Here is a 14,972-nt window from a genome sequence, read left to right as displayed (position 1 = left end):
CGCTTTCAAAGAGCATCCACAAGAATTCAAGTCAAGAATCTGAACACATCTGTGTGATATGCTTTGAGAAAGCTTCGTAAAATCTTCTTTGAAAAACAGTGGGGCTCCATCCATTCCTGTGATGGCGGCTGGATAATGGCGAGTGTTGGTGTGAGCAGGTGAGAAAAGAAGAGATTTTGACACACAAACACAGAAATGGATGCTAGACAGATGATGAAAAGGTAAAAGAACAAAAAGAACTGACAGAGCAGCACACGTATCATGGAATGAAAAGAAAAAAGAGCAAGTGAGCAGAAGGGAAGTGGAACGTTATCAGGGCGCCCCAGCCTCAGCAAATATAATGTAGCAGTATAGTAACAGGCAGTGTGGTGGAAACTCCATTTGCATTGAATGAGAGGCCACAGCCAAAACCTGCTGGCTGGACATGCATCCAGATGAGGAGAAGCAGAACACACTCACTTCTGTCACTTTGTTTACCTCTCTCTCTCTCTCTCTCTCTCTCTCTCTCTCTCTCTCTCTCTCTCTCTCTCTCTCTCTCTCTCTCTCTCTCTCTGTCTCTCTGAAGCAATTCAAACTCACAATAACACAATTCACCTCGTCTTTCCTCGTTCTCTTCTGTCTCAGACTCCTCTGTTTCTTTGTCTTATCTACTGTGTCATTATCTGTCTTTTCTTTTGGTACTCTGAGTCGAAGGCACTGGTTGACCGAGATCTAACAGTACTCTCACAAAGTTGTGTGTGTAAGTGTCTGTGTATTAAGTCTTACATAAAGTAGCTTCACCAGTATCTCCTTTCACCAAACGGATCCTCCCACTGTTTTATCCCTGCAGGAGAGAGAGACAGAGGGAAGGGAAGTCACAGAGGGAGAGTGAGACAGAAGAAAAAAACCTGATAATATTTGTGACAGAGAGATAGGTACAGGGATACAAACATTGGAGGGGAAAGGGAAACATCTGGTACAAATACAAACCCAGGATCCAACATCTCAATAAAAATGAAAATTAAACAGGGTATGATTTGGACAATAATTATCTATCCTTCTTTGCAAAAAGGATGAATATGTATATCCACACTGTATTATCTCAACAGACTGTCACAGATTGAAGAACATATCAGCATAATTCCTTTGACTCCAGCATGTCTGCACATTTAGAAAAAAATCTACTTATAAATTATTCATAATTTACTTAAGAACAGACTAGAAAGGCTACGATGCTAATGAACCAATGTCTAATGATTTGACATCTGTGAATCTCCATATTGACCACTTACTTAATGAATCGTTTCTGGTTAATTGAGTGAATTCACTTACTGGCCACAGCAGCACAGTTTTCACTTTTCACGACACTTTAATGTTCTTCAGAATGAGATAATCTAAGAATTTAAAGACGTGCATACACAGGTGTAACACTGTTTGGATTTACATCCCCTATTCTTAAAGTGGGAAGTTCTAACCAAAACAGTTGTTCCTCCAGCAGTGTTGTTATGTTGTGCAACTTTGCATCAGCAAAATGTGTTTTGGTGAAAGTGTAATTTTACCTGAATTAACACAGAATAGTTTCACATGATGGTAATTCATTGGAGAATTGGCTGAACCTAAAGTGCAGTTCCTGAAATGAAATGGAAAGCCAAGATGAGTCAAAGGGCACAAAAATGACACCGTTTTAATTTTTAAGGGCTTTTTCAGCATATCACTATTGCTCTTCTGAATATGTAACACTGACAAAAAATATTCACTTGAATATGAGTGCGCTAAGTGGAAGCACAGTCACACAGAGCAAGAAGTGATGACTGGTTGCAAATTAGAAAGGGTGATAGGCTGACCAAGGCCTGCATATTTAGAAATCTAAACTAAAAACCACTTGATGCTACATCAAGGACCCACCAAGGTTCATTTAGCTCAGAACTGAGAGCAGAATACAGTTCCACAGAGTGAAAAAGAGCTGGGAGCTTATCAAAAATTTTTCATTACAGTCTGAGCTCTCTGAGGGTTGTCTTTTATGTTATGGATCAACAGGCTTTCAAAGCAAACGAATAGAAGAGGGAGTGTGACTGAGAGAAATCCGAAGGGAGAGAGAAATATACAGTAGAGGAAGAAAGAAACAGTGTACGTGATAATATATTCTCAAGTTATACTGTGTATACTGTGCTCACAGTAGGACATAATTTTATCATATTGAGAGTCAGAGAGGCGAGCAATGTCAAATAAAGGTCAGAGGAAGTCTCTTAAAAACAGTGGATGAACCTTACCATTAGAACAGATTGGACACAGTCCACTGACACAGATCCACCCATATTTAATGTGCTGCTGCAGCTACTGTATGTTTCATCATGGTGCTAGGTAAACCCATCCAGCTCTTTTCTCTTTTCAAGTTAATTTTTATTTTTTTGTGGAATTAACAAAATCAAATGGTTAATATACCTACCTCTGTCATTTACAAAATCACCCTCAAATTACTTTGGAACAACGAGATCAATGCCCACAACCTGATGAGCGTCTGTAAGGGAAGTGAATGGTGGAGATCCTGCTGAAAGAAAATACAATTTAGAATTTTTGTATTAAAGAATTTTCATCTTGAAAATATTAGCATGGCAGAATACTGAGTGCATTTTACTGACATTCACATGGAGATAACTCTGTATTTTTCTGTATTTACTAAAAACCAGTATTTCACAGTTTACTGGAATGCAAATGAATGTGTGATTAACTGGGAGCTGTTTAATCTGTGGCACTGTAATATGAATGACTGACTGGGGTGTTGTGGTAAACTTAAATTGACCTTTATTTTATCTTTGACTTTTACTTTGAGAAATGCAAATGTGAATATGTTCACATTTCACATAATATGGATTCTCGTTTTTAAAAACACTCAAAAACCACATTTTGTTTGAGCATACTGGACAATGAGATAAAAAAAATATGTGACATTTATCACTAATTCCAGTTTACTTCTCTATGATGATTTCGACTTTCTTTGAAATTAACACATATCATTTGACAGAAATAACAAGATGTGATATCTGTAATGGATTGCCGCCAATGTGTTCTCATAATTTAAACTGTTGAAATGATGGATGAGGACCATCACTAGGAGTTTAAACTGGTCGCACACACACTCACATGCTCCCATACAGTTACTGTCACAGCGCACACGAGAAACACTGCAGAGAAACACTTATTAGTTTGTTACAAATGCACATGTGGGCACAAACATGCACATTTTAAATCAGCTTACCCCAACACACACACACATACACAACTCTGGCTGGTGGTTAATTGCTGCCTCATTAAGTCCCCGTAAGTTTGTGATGACTCTATTACTGAAATAGACACAGACTATACACAGTGGGGCAATCAAAGAGTGACACAGACAGAAAATGAACCCTCCTTCCTTCTCCCCCTTATCTGCTATGACCTGTTCTGCACTGCATGGATGGATGGATGGATGGATGTATGGATGGATGGAGGGTAAATGGCACAAGGACACTCACATAACCAAATCAGAGGAGAAGAGCTGAGCGAAAGATGAAGGTGTAAATGGTGAGAGGATGAAGGAGAAGGAGATTTATGATGAGGGGAGGGTATACAGTATAAGATAGTAATGGGTAGTAAAAAAGGAATGGCAGCATAAATTTCAGAGATGTGCAGAGACAGACAGCCACAGAAAAAAAAAGTAGCAGTAAGAGAGTAGCAGATCATTTCAGGCCAGCTTGTAGTGTAATACCTCGGCGAGAAAGCCCCCCTGCCGAGCCAGTAATCCCCTGCCTCTACAAAACAGAAAATAGAGAAAAGTTTGAGAGAACTAATGCTGACTCCAGTGCCTCTTCGAAATAAGAGGGTCCAAATATTATTGGACTATTTAGCTGATTTCACAGAAAGACAGGTTGATACTGAAGTGAACATTGCACACTCTGACCTGCTTACTGGCACTGACTTTTTTCAGCCAAAAAAAAAAAAAACACCTGCCAAAGATGTTAGGAAGCTGCATCCATATAACCTACGCAGCAGCTGCATGTACACACCTGTAATTCAAGGTTCTTAGGTTAGTCGTATCACTTGTATCCTTTTACTGTCTGTCGACTTCTGAATATTCAACACAATACCTATAGAACAATATAATAGGCCTATATAGTCTTCATATTGACACCGCAGGCTCCCCTAATAGAGTGGGTGACCTGATTAGATTCTGGAGCACCTTGTTACATAACTTTAAATATTAATGAGGGGAAAACAATTTTGTTGGAACTACTGTAACTGCTAATTGTTTTAAAATACAGACTGTGTGAGGACAACTTGACATAGAAGTATTTTCTAATTAATTCATTACCCATTTGCATAACTGGTTACATTCAGTGCAGTATATCATTATTATGGTGTGACATTAGGCAGCTCAAGTGCCTCTTGTCCGCTTTTATGTATGCTGTGGACATGTAACGCCATTTGTAAAGTGTCTGCTACTCTTCAACTGGAGAATTACTGTGGAAGGTGAAGGTGAGGTTATGGCTGAATAATCCACTGTGTGGTTTGGTTGCACTGGTTCAGGGGCCTATAGGAGATCACTGGTCTCTTCATGGATGATAAACATTTGTCCCCAATCAGTTTCTGGTCTTCCCACCTTAATGTAGTATCAGCGTTTGTTGATTCTCATTAGGAGACTGTGACCTGTCTCCCCAATATAAAGTTTATTGCAAGTCAAGCAAATGATATGCACAATGTTGCCTATACCAACTTGACTGGGCACAGGACGGCACAGTCCTTACCGACTTGTTCTTACCAGCAAGCTTCTGAAATGTTTGGATGAGGGAATCTCATTAGCTCAGTTTAAGCTCAAACCTGTGCCTCAACGTGGACGATGAGACGAGATCTAGATACGATGAGCTCTGTTTTCATGAGCCCTGTGGCGTAAATCGCAGTCAAAGTGCGTCCAGCCCAGTGTGTCGGGGGCGTGCCAAACACACTTTTGGTAATTTGATGACCAGGCTCACCTGGTGCACCTGTGGCACACAGCATGTTAGAGGCTGTGACATTCATGGCCAATCACATTCACTACTTTCATCCCATTTAAACACAGGGCTCTCCCCGTCATGACGCACTGACAGTTTGTGAATACTCTTGTTGTGGTTGGACATGTTGAAGATCCAACGGTCATCATGTTTTCCGTGCGTAATAGTGCGCAATTTCATTTGTCATCACAATGATCCATACAATAACAATCTGCAGTTAAATACAGATTAAATATGTTGTATTTTCTAAAATTGAATTCAGTTAGATTTGACTGTTTTACATGCAAAAATGATTGCTGACAATCAAAGTAGTTGCCTGCTTAATCTTCATATCTTAATATATATAATCTTCACTGTGACATAAACGTGATCCTGGAACTCTTTTGTTTCTGGGAAGGCTACTATAAAATTTATAAGATGGCTGTAAACAGAGTCACCAGAGTAAAGGAAAGGCCTTTAGTATGGGCTACCTACTAATTATCTTGGATTGCAGCCAGGTGCTAGGTAATTGAGGAGGGGTGGGTGTGAGTAGGAGGAAAAAGGAGAGCAAAAGGAGGGAAGGAGGAGCTATGGAGAAAATTGGGATATGGGAATCAAAGGGGCCCCAGTGACAGGGAAATCCCCTGTGGTTGCCTAAAGGCAGGCAATGCCATTGAGTTAACCTCCAGCGTCTGCTGGTTGTAAAGTTTAGGTAGATTTTTCTTTCGCTAATGATGGAACATGTACTGCAGGGTTGTGGGTGTAAAGTGCATGTTATCCTGTGGTTCGCGAACCTATCCTGTGGGATTCCAGGTAGGAAAGGTAAGTCATTAGTAATAAAGAGGTTACTCATAGCCAGATTTTCCATCTGGTCCTGTGTTGTAATGAAAAATGCTTTAATATAAAGAAAGTATATGTTCACCTTAGGGAAGACACAAAGCCCTGAGCTGTATATGGAGGTGTTCTCTGTGTCCTGGTCCCTGTTGTCGATTCCTCCCAAATGAACAGTTTTCAGAATTGTAATATTGCACCAGGATTGGCACCTGCCAATTTGGATGTCTTTGTTGAATAAGGTTGAGTCACCTAACCTGAAAACGTTTCATATATATAAAGGTCAGTTATATATAGTTATATAAACTGGAGGAGTGGCTACAGCAGATCCCTGGAAGAGCACCAGACATCTCGGTCCAGAAGAGTGCAGTACTAGGAACAGCGAAGATAGTTCTACAAAGTTCTACAATGAATACATGGCCTAGAGGAAGGAGGAGCGTCATATGGGTTTGAAGGAGAGTCTCAGGCTGAATAGAGAGACAGGTCAGGTGTCACCATGACAAGCTGTGCGATAAACAGGCTTTTCACATTGCAGCTGAACAATGTTGTTTTCCTTAGAAAGCCCTGACATCTTGTTAAGAAGCAGTTTTAGTTACAGAGAGGTTGTGGAATAAAAGTCCATGACCTTCTCATGAAGTCTTGAAGTCTTGAAATGCAATTTAGAGTCTTAGCAAAAAACTGTTTTTGTGTCCCTGGTTTCAAGCTTTTATTTCATTAATTAGCAAATTCCCCAAGTAAAGTCTATAAATGAATTGAGATTAATCAACTGCTTGGAGTGTCAGAGTGATAAAATGCACTCGACTTGAAGACCAAAATTGCTTTGCTTCACAATATTTTCCAGTATTTTCTTCATTGTCAGTTTCAAATTATTTATGTTTTGTCGTTTCCTGAGATTTAGATTTTAAGGTGCTATAACTAAAAAAAAGAAATACATTAATTGTCTTGATAGGATGTAAGGTCACTAACAGCCAAGGATCGTTTAGGATCTCTACGAATTTTAACTTTCGCAAGTATTTATATTCACAATTCAGTCGTTTGGTGAACTAACTAAGTGATAAGATTTGCTTATATCTAAAGACTGTGACAACTACAGCTACAAGTTTTACATCCTTTCCATGCTCCTTTAATCATTAAATTACCCCTCATGTACTGTCATTAGGGAAGACTTTCTCAATAACAACAGAATTGTTTCACCATACTGTAGAATAAATGTTGATTATTCCGAGTTATTTTGTATTTGTTAACATTTACCTTGCTACCGAGGATTTCAGTTGGCATAAACTTTGCACTCCTCATTATAAGATAAATGTCTGAAGCCTCCACTGGTGATGTTTACTTCTTATTGCATGCATAGAGTATTCTGGGTGGTTGCCAGCTATTTCTTATTTGGGCTGAAGGACTTTACCAGTGGTTTTACCCCAAAACTACAAATCATGTGTTTCAGTACTTTATGAAACTCAACTTAAAGACTCGAAAAAGGTAATCAATCAGTGTATTGTATCATTTCTTGTGGGTTTTTTTAATATTGCGCAGAGATCTGTGTGAAAACTCTTTGGTGCATTCAAGGACATTCTAATGCTCTGCTCTGACTTTTGATTCACATGTTGAAAAAGGGGTATTCAAGAGCTAAAAGTCAAACCTGGAGGACAAACAATAACAATAGGCACCCATGGACTTTGTGAAAAAGATCATGTGAAATTGGTTGTTTTGTGTATGCAATGTGCCGCTGTTCGACACTCTTAAGTCTCTAAAGTCAAAAGGGTGTTGACGGCAGTTTGCTTTGGCCGAAAACCGGGTTACTTGAACAAAGGGTTTACAGTCTGAATTCTGTGTATTCAGCCACTATGGTAAGCAAACACTGTGACCTGTTCTGTCAGAGGAATCCTTAACTGTGCTGAGAAGACAGTGAGGGATGACTCATCTACTGCTCAGTAGATTGCTCCATCTGTATGTTCTTTGCAAAGCCTGATTTACTTAAATGCATATTTACGTGGAATAAGGGATTCATGCAAAGCATCCCAACCAAAGCATCCCTCTCTCTCTCACCTGCTGAGTGACACTTGAGCAGCTCATGCATCTGTAAATATCACTTGTCTTTCCTCTCATGTTGAACAGAATTTTGCACAGGTAAGTAGTGCAATAAATCATTTAATTTCCACTCAGACTTTGAGAGAGCATCACTTCAGCAACTGTTCCTGGTGAAATGGTTTTAATTTGCATAGACTTTGTCACTGTTGCTCCTGCTATACATGCACCAGCATCAGCCCACACCCACAAGTGCAGTCACACCTAGTTGGATTTAGCCTGAACAAGAGCTGAAAGGTTATGCTTTCTTTTGAATTTGATTAATTTAATCGTCAGCTTGCCATGCTAACAAGGTCCATTTTGGTATATTTTTCTAAAGCAATGTCATCCAAAACAATATGCAAATGAGTCTGCCCATTATTATTAGTTATCATGTTATTATATATCAGTTATTGTGACCCAATCCGTCAAGATTTGATTGCTTAAATATGATGTTTTGCTTCTGCAGTATCCACAGTATCTTAGATAGTAGATTGAATTTAAATGCCCGCAAACACATCTTCATGATGTATCTCACTCTAAATTACAGTTTGACTCTGTGTTTTGTTGTCAGTTTTTTCTAATATCATGTTCATGGGGCATGCCACAGTCACATTTGCCTCATTAGAATAAAATAATTTAGCCTCCTTCCAGACAGCTTTCACAGCTTACATGCAGCTTATCGTCCAAAAAGCTCCTTCCTGTTGTTTACCTCATCGTTTGGCTGTTTCCAGAGCACCTCTGTGGGACAAAAACAATCTGTTTATTTTCTGTTTCAAGCTTGGAGTCATTCACCCAGGTGCCTTAGATGGTTAAGAAAACACAATAACACAGTGGGAGTGAGGTAGCATAATGCTCTAACCAGTCGAATCTATTGATAGGGGAATATGTCTAATAACGTGTGTCTGTCAGTGCAGGTGTTTGTGTGTGTAATTCTGTGCTCGCTCAGGTTTGCATCTATTTTTAGAGAAAATGACTAAGTAATGATGACAAATTGGGGTAGAAAATCGACTTTGCTTCCCCTGATTCAAAGGCAGAGGTACAGTTGCTCTCCAGTTCATAGTGTGCAGAATCATTTTTGGCAATGCACAGCTTTGGCTGCTAAAAAAGCAAGTGACGGAGATATGTTAAAATTTGGGGGTTGACAAATATACAGATAGTCAGGCCTACCGTGAGTCTTTTGCCACACAGCTCCCAAAACATGTTTTCTCTTTGGTGTTTTCTTTTAGTCTTTGGTGTGGTTTGGTTTTATATATTGCACTAATAAGTTCTACAGCAGAACACACCACTAGTGTTAGAGACTTAAAAAAAAGGCTTTACCAGGGATAAGATGGCATAAGATGGTTTTACTCAGTCTGAGTTTACACACCAATTAAAAATTTCTGGGTATGGCTCCACACTCTCAGACAGCTGTGTTGGTTTTAGCTGATGGGATAGTGCTTATTGTCAATGACAATTTGTCTGGATAAACATTCTCTGATTATTGACAGAAAACAGTAAGGTATGGTGTGCTGGTCACGTGCAGCAGTAGAAACCGCTCTCTTGCACATACAGTGCACATGAACACACTGACACTGCTGTTAGAGCATATGGGAGTGTCAAAAACACAAACACTTATGCCTATGCCTTAACATCAACATGACTCAACATGTCAAATCAGACCCTCTCTCACAATCTAAAGAAACCAGTTAAGAAAAATCTGTGTATAACTTTCTCTTTATTTTGCTTTCTAGGGAAAATCTGAATAAAAAGTGTTCTGGGAAGCAACCTTCCTAAATCAGTTTTTGTATTTAACCTTTCACTAACAGTGTTATAGTAAAAGCATAACATCTATTTGGTTGGATTGCTAATTGGGTAAAGCGGGCAACTGCCCCCGGGGCCCCAGACTCGTTGACTGAACAAATCAACGATTGGGTGTGCCAGAATTTTCTTCAGTTAACCAAACTGAGGTAGTTGTTTTTGGAGCTAAGGAGGAACGATTAAAAGTCCGTGGCAGCTATAATTGGCAATGTTTAAAAACCACTGACCAAGCCAGAAATTTTGTTGTAGTCATGGACTCAGACCCTGAATTTCAACAGCCACATTAAGACAATTAATTACAAAGTCAGGCTACTATCATCGTAAGAATATTAAAGGACTTATGTCTCAGCAGGATTTGGGAAAACTTGTCCATGCATTTATCTTCAGTTGACTCAACTACTGTATTGGTGTCTTTACAGGTCTCTCTAAGAAATCAGACAGCTGCAGCTGATTCAGAATGCTGCTGCTCGCGTCCTCACTAAGACCAAGAAAGTGGATCACATCAATCCAGTTCTGAGGTCTTTACACTGGCTTCCTGTCTGTCAAAGAATTGATTTCAAAATACTACTGTTGGTTTATAAAGCACTGAATGGTTTAGGGCCAAAGTACAGTAGCTTTCAGTTTTTATGCACCACATATCTGGAACAACTCCCAGAAAACTGCAGGTCTGCTGCAACTCTCAGTTCTTTTAAATCAAGGCTGAAGTCTTTTGTGTTTGCCACTGCCATTTATTAAATCAAATAATGATTAAATTCTTACACTGCGCTGTAACTTTTATTCTTGTATTTTATAGCTGTCATATTCTATTTTAGCTTGTTTTTTAATGTTCTATTCTTTTGGCTCTTTAATGACTGTTTTTAATTCTATTTAAATGTCCGTTTGTGGTGTGTTTCTTTTGCACTTGTTTTATGTAAAGCGCTTTGAATTGCCTTGTTGCTGAAATGTGCTATATATATAATCTTGCCTTGCCTTACTTGCAAATTTGTCTGCATTTTTACATCTCTTAGAGGGACTCTTTATTGTTTTCAGTTTATTCAGTTGCAGTTATATTATTTCCTATATGCATAGTCCTAAATAAATTTGTCCTTGATTAAGTTACCAAAAAGTGATTACTAACTTTTACATACACAATGCTTGAGAGTGGGAGAAACTGGGAAACAAACATATGTGTTGATGATAAAGTAGATATTTCATAATACTGAGTTTTATAGTTTTACTTGCTGAACAAAACTTTGCTGTTTATAGATAATTAATATGTGTAAAAAATATACAAATGTAACAGTTATACTTAACTGGCCTTTAGTCAAAAGTCTGAGCATGTCTCTACACATTAAGGCTCGTTTAGGCAAACTTTACACATTGTTTTCCTGAAGGAAGCATTTTGGGTTGTAATTAGGGAGAGAAGACACATTTTGAGCTTCTTTGTTTGTCTTTACTGTAATCTTTATCAAATATGAAGGAGGTGTACCAGTGTCCTAGCCCAGCTCCATGTTTGAGAAATAATGATCCACCGAATGTACTCCTCCTAAACCACAGAATGCTGGAGCCGGTGTCAGCTTCAACCTCACTAAAATCTCCTGCGTCATCCCCTTCAGAGCTTTTGGCAGCACTGTGAGGAGATTGACACCTGCATATCTCAAGGCCATGATCCAGCCCTATGCCCATATACCTCCTGGCCATAATGTGCCCAAACCCATCAGCCTGTGATCCACATTCTGACACTTCTTTTGAGACGGACTCGACCCTTCTCCGTACTGACCTGCCAATGGTGTACTGACCTTCCCACTTTTCTCACAGGAGCTCTGACTCTCCAGCATACTTTTTTGACCAAAAAAACATCTTTTTTAGAATCAAGAATTACGGATAGTATGTCCTTCTCTACAATAACCCCTCTCTGCTTTCAAATTCACCTTAAAAAACCTGCTCTACCTGTTCCGCTAGCATTCAGTCAGCTTATTTTGCAACTACCTTTACTTCTCTCTTGGTATACATGGATGCTTTATGGTCACGAATGTTAAATAAGGCCACCTAAACAATTCCAAAATTTTAGACTGCAATCAACCAATCAATATAAAGCATAAAGTCACCCAGGACAAAACCACATAGATTAAATATAGACTCAAATCAGTCATGACAACATGCATTCAACAGCACTAAAGATAAATGAAAACACAGAATTTAGAATTTACCTTGAATTTAACAAATACAGTATGTTTGGACGTCTCCAGCTGTGCACTGTGCTGGCTCACATCACATCTCTCCAGTACAACCGTCAGCCATGACAAGCAATCCATCATCTTCACCAGGCAACATCACCTCTGGGGTTCACCATGGCTGATAGGCCCCATTCTCATTTCCCTCTCCATGCACCTACTTTGCAAAATAATTTGTATACATGCCGTTTATCTCATTCCACTGCCATACAAATGATTCCCAGTTCTATATCTCGTTCAGAGCAAAATGTCTAAACATTCAAGTGCTGGATTTCTTCAAATTTTTACACCTCAGCTGAGGCAAATGTGAAATAGATAGTTATTTAGCACACTTGGCAGTTGTCCTGCACCACAAAGCCAGAGTGTGGAAATGTAGAGATTTCAACTTCACTTTGAAGATCTGGTTTAAGAGAGTAGTGTAATTTTTCTTTCTGCAACTGAGAAATATATGTAGTCCACAGTGTGTATATATGTGTGTGTGTGTGTGTGTGTGTGTGTGTGTGTGTGTGTATATATATATATATATATATAAAACATTGTGCAAAGGTGAGATTAGGTTAGACACTTTCTCAGATGGGCATGGTCCAAATGTTCTCTTACCATATAGCATTACAGTACATTACCATTTTGGTCATCAAATAGGAGCTATATGGAGCATAGGAGCTTTGCCCTCTTTGGTAGGTAGTGACATGTTAGCGATTGGCATGAAGCTAACGTCAGCGTGAGATTAGCATCAGGGGGATGATGGCTTCTGGTCTGTGTCAATATTAGCATTTTCTCGTCTCTGCTGGTGTCATCTGCTGGATAAATGAAAATGCACACGAGCTGGTGTACTAAGCATCTCATTGAGATGAATGAGAGGTATTGATTGAGTATTGCTGATGTTTGCAGAAGCAATTACCTAACACAGTATGGATAACAATGTGGCATGTCAGATGAGACTGTAGATTTTGAATGATTCGCTTGAATCCAGTAAAAATGATTTTCAAGTTGTTAAAATGGCAGATTAACCAAGGCATGCAGACACCTAAAGGACACAAAATACTCTCTAACGATACAACAGTCAACTGTTACTCCAATTCTTCTTTTGGATCTGTGAAGGGAATGGGGGAGGCCTAAGCACTTCTTTCATTAAGGAAAGTTTTGTATCTCAGGTGCAGCAAAATCAGGAAGGGCAGAACTGAGGGCTTGGGCAGGAAATGGGTCGCAGCAGAAATGCCCTGCCTGGACTTCATTTTACTTTCACAGACAATCTTTGACTCCATTCAGGCTCTCAAACATCCTTTCAGTGTAAATGGATGCGAGGAAATGAATCATTGGGCTCATTTCTCTTTTGCCCGAATCCACCACTTCTGCACCAGTCAGTGATATATGAAGTGCCTCTTATCATCATCAAACAAAGAGCTTTAAATCACCTCCTGCAATCTTTTAACTTTACAAACAGAGATTAGATGCAATTTTCTTTAAAATGGCAACATTATTTAAAAAAAAGCCTACTTATTCCCAAACCATTTCAGACAACCATTCACATTGATGTATTCCTTTTTGTTTTGTTTTACAAGAATTGTAATATCTGTTTCTGGGTGTGAGGCGATGTTCAGTTTCCAATAATTTGGCTTTAGTATTCATCCTGCCGTTTGTGTTTGCTCATTTGATCAACGGGTTCTGAAACACACAGATAAAAATGGGGAAGAGGGTAAAGGTAGAGGCAACTTAAAATTTTAGGGAAAGAGACAAAACAAGACCAGGCAGAGGAGATAGCACAACAGGACTCCCAGACTCCTGGTCTGTGTGGCACCATGCTGTCCTTTGGGTGGCTGGCTGAAAACAAAGGTATTGTTCTCTTCTGCCGAATCTGGGTTTTGTAATCTGGGGTCCAAAGGGGGACTGACAGAGACTGCCTGTCTGTAAGATAAAATTGGGCTTTGGAGTGAAGGACTGTTGTAGTTTAATGCTGATTAGAGAAGCTATTTTTAACTATTAGCAGAAATAAAAATAAAAGAAATAACTTTTCACACTTTCACTGTCCTGCTCTTTCTCTGGAGTCTGTGTATTTCTCTGTGTATTTTCTCTGTCTCTACTGCTGTCCCAACTCTTTTTTCTCAAATGTTCTCTCTGCCCATCTTGTCATGTTGTATTCTCATTCACTCTACAGTTTCAACACAAATAGGAGTACAGTACTCTCAAGGTTATTTAAGAAACGAAATACCAGTCTTGGTAACCTGCCATTTTATATTAAAGTCTTTATATGTTGTCTTGTTTTTATCTTCTTTGGATTCCATTAAATAACCACTAGTGCAGAGAACTATTTATCTACTGCTGTATTATACTGCATGCGTGTTCCAGTTTGCACAATTTAGAGTGGTAGTTGTATTGCCTTTTTGTATTCTGTGACCTAGACTGGATAATTAAGACCTTGCCATTTTCAAAGAATGGATAAAAGTCCTCTTTATAGTGCCGTTTTCGTATAGAAGCTCCACAGCAGAGATAATTTTGGTTAAGATGCAAATATTCTTAATCATGTGTTTTTTTTTTCCTCCACTATTATCATGAGCGATAGCATTCACAAAAAGCTATCAGTGGCTAATGGCATTCATTCGTGAGAGGTGCTGCATGTGGTTCAATACACTGAACTCTGTACATTCTAACATGTTGAATGAACTCCGTAGTTATCAGTACATGTAGCACACTGTAACAGTTTGAGCTCTAGTGAATGAACAAGAAAAAAAATATGATTCAATGAAAATGCTGCTGTTTGAATACCTGGTGTGAGATGCAGTAAATTGCATAATGAAAACATGTGGGTGAGCTACTGGAAACCACTTTGTATCTTGTTTTTTGGTTTGACCACTTGACCTTGGCAGAGCAGTGCTGTAACATTTAAAGTCACACCGTGGTGGATTGCAAGTGTATCAGTCTTTCATTTCTTCTCTTCATTCTGTTTTTTTTTCTTTTCTGGGGACATTGGTTGTGAGTGAAGGGGTAAAAATCAAAATTTTGAAATAAAAAAATATTCTACTAAATATACCGCATCACTCAAAGCATGCCTAATTGTTTTTCGGCGAACAACAGACATCTTTCC

This window comes from Siniperca chuatsi, linkage group LG18 (assembly GCF_020085105.1).
Source record: "Siniperca chuatsi isolate FFG_IHB_CAS linkage group LG18, ASM2008510v1, whole genome shotgun sequence".
NCBI classification, from domain to species: Eukaryota; Metazoa; Chordata; class Actinopteri; order Centrarchiformes; family Sinipercidae; genus Siniperca; species Siniperca chuatsi.
This window is presented reverse-complemented; position numbering follows the sequence as displayed.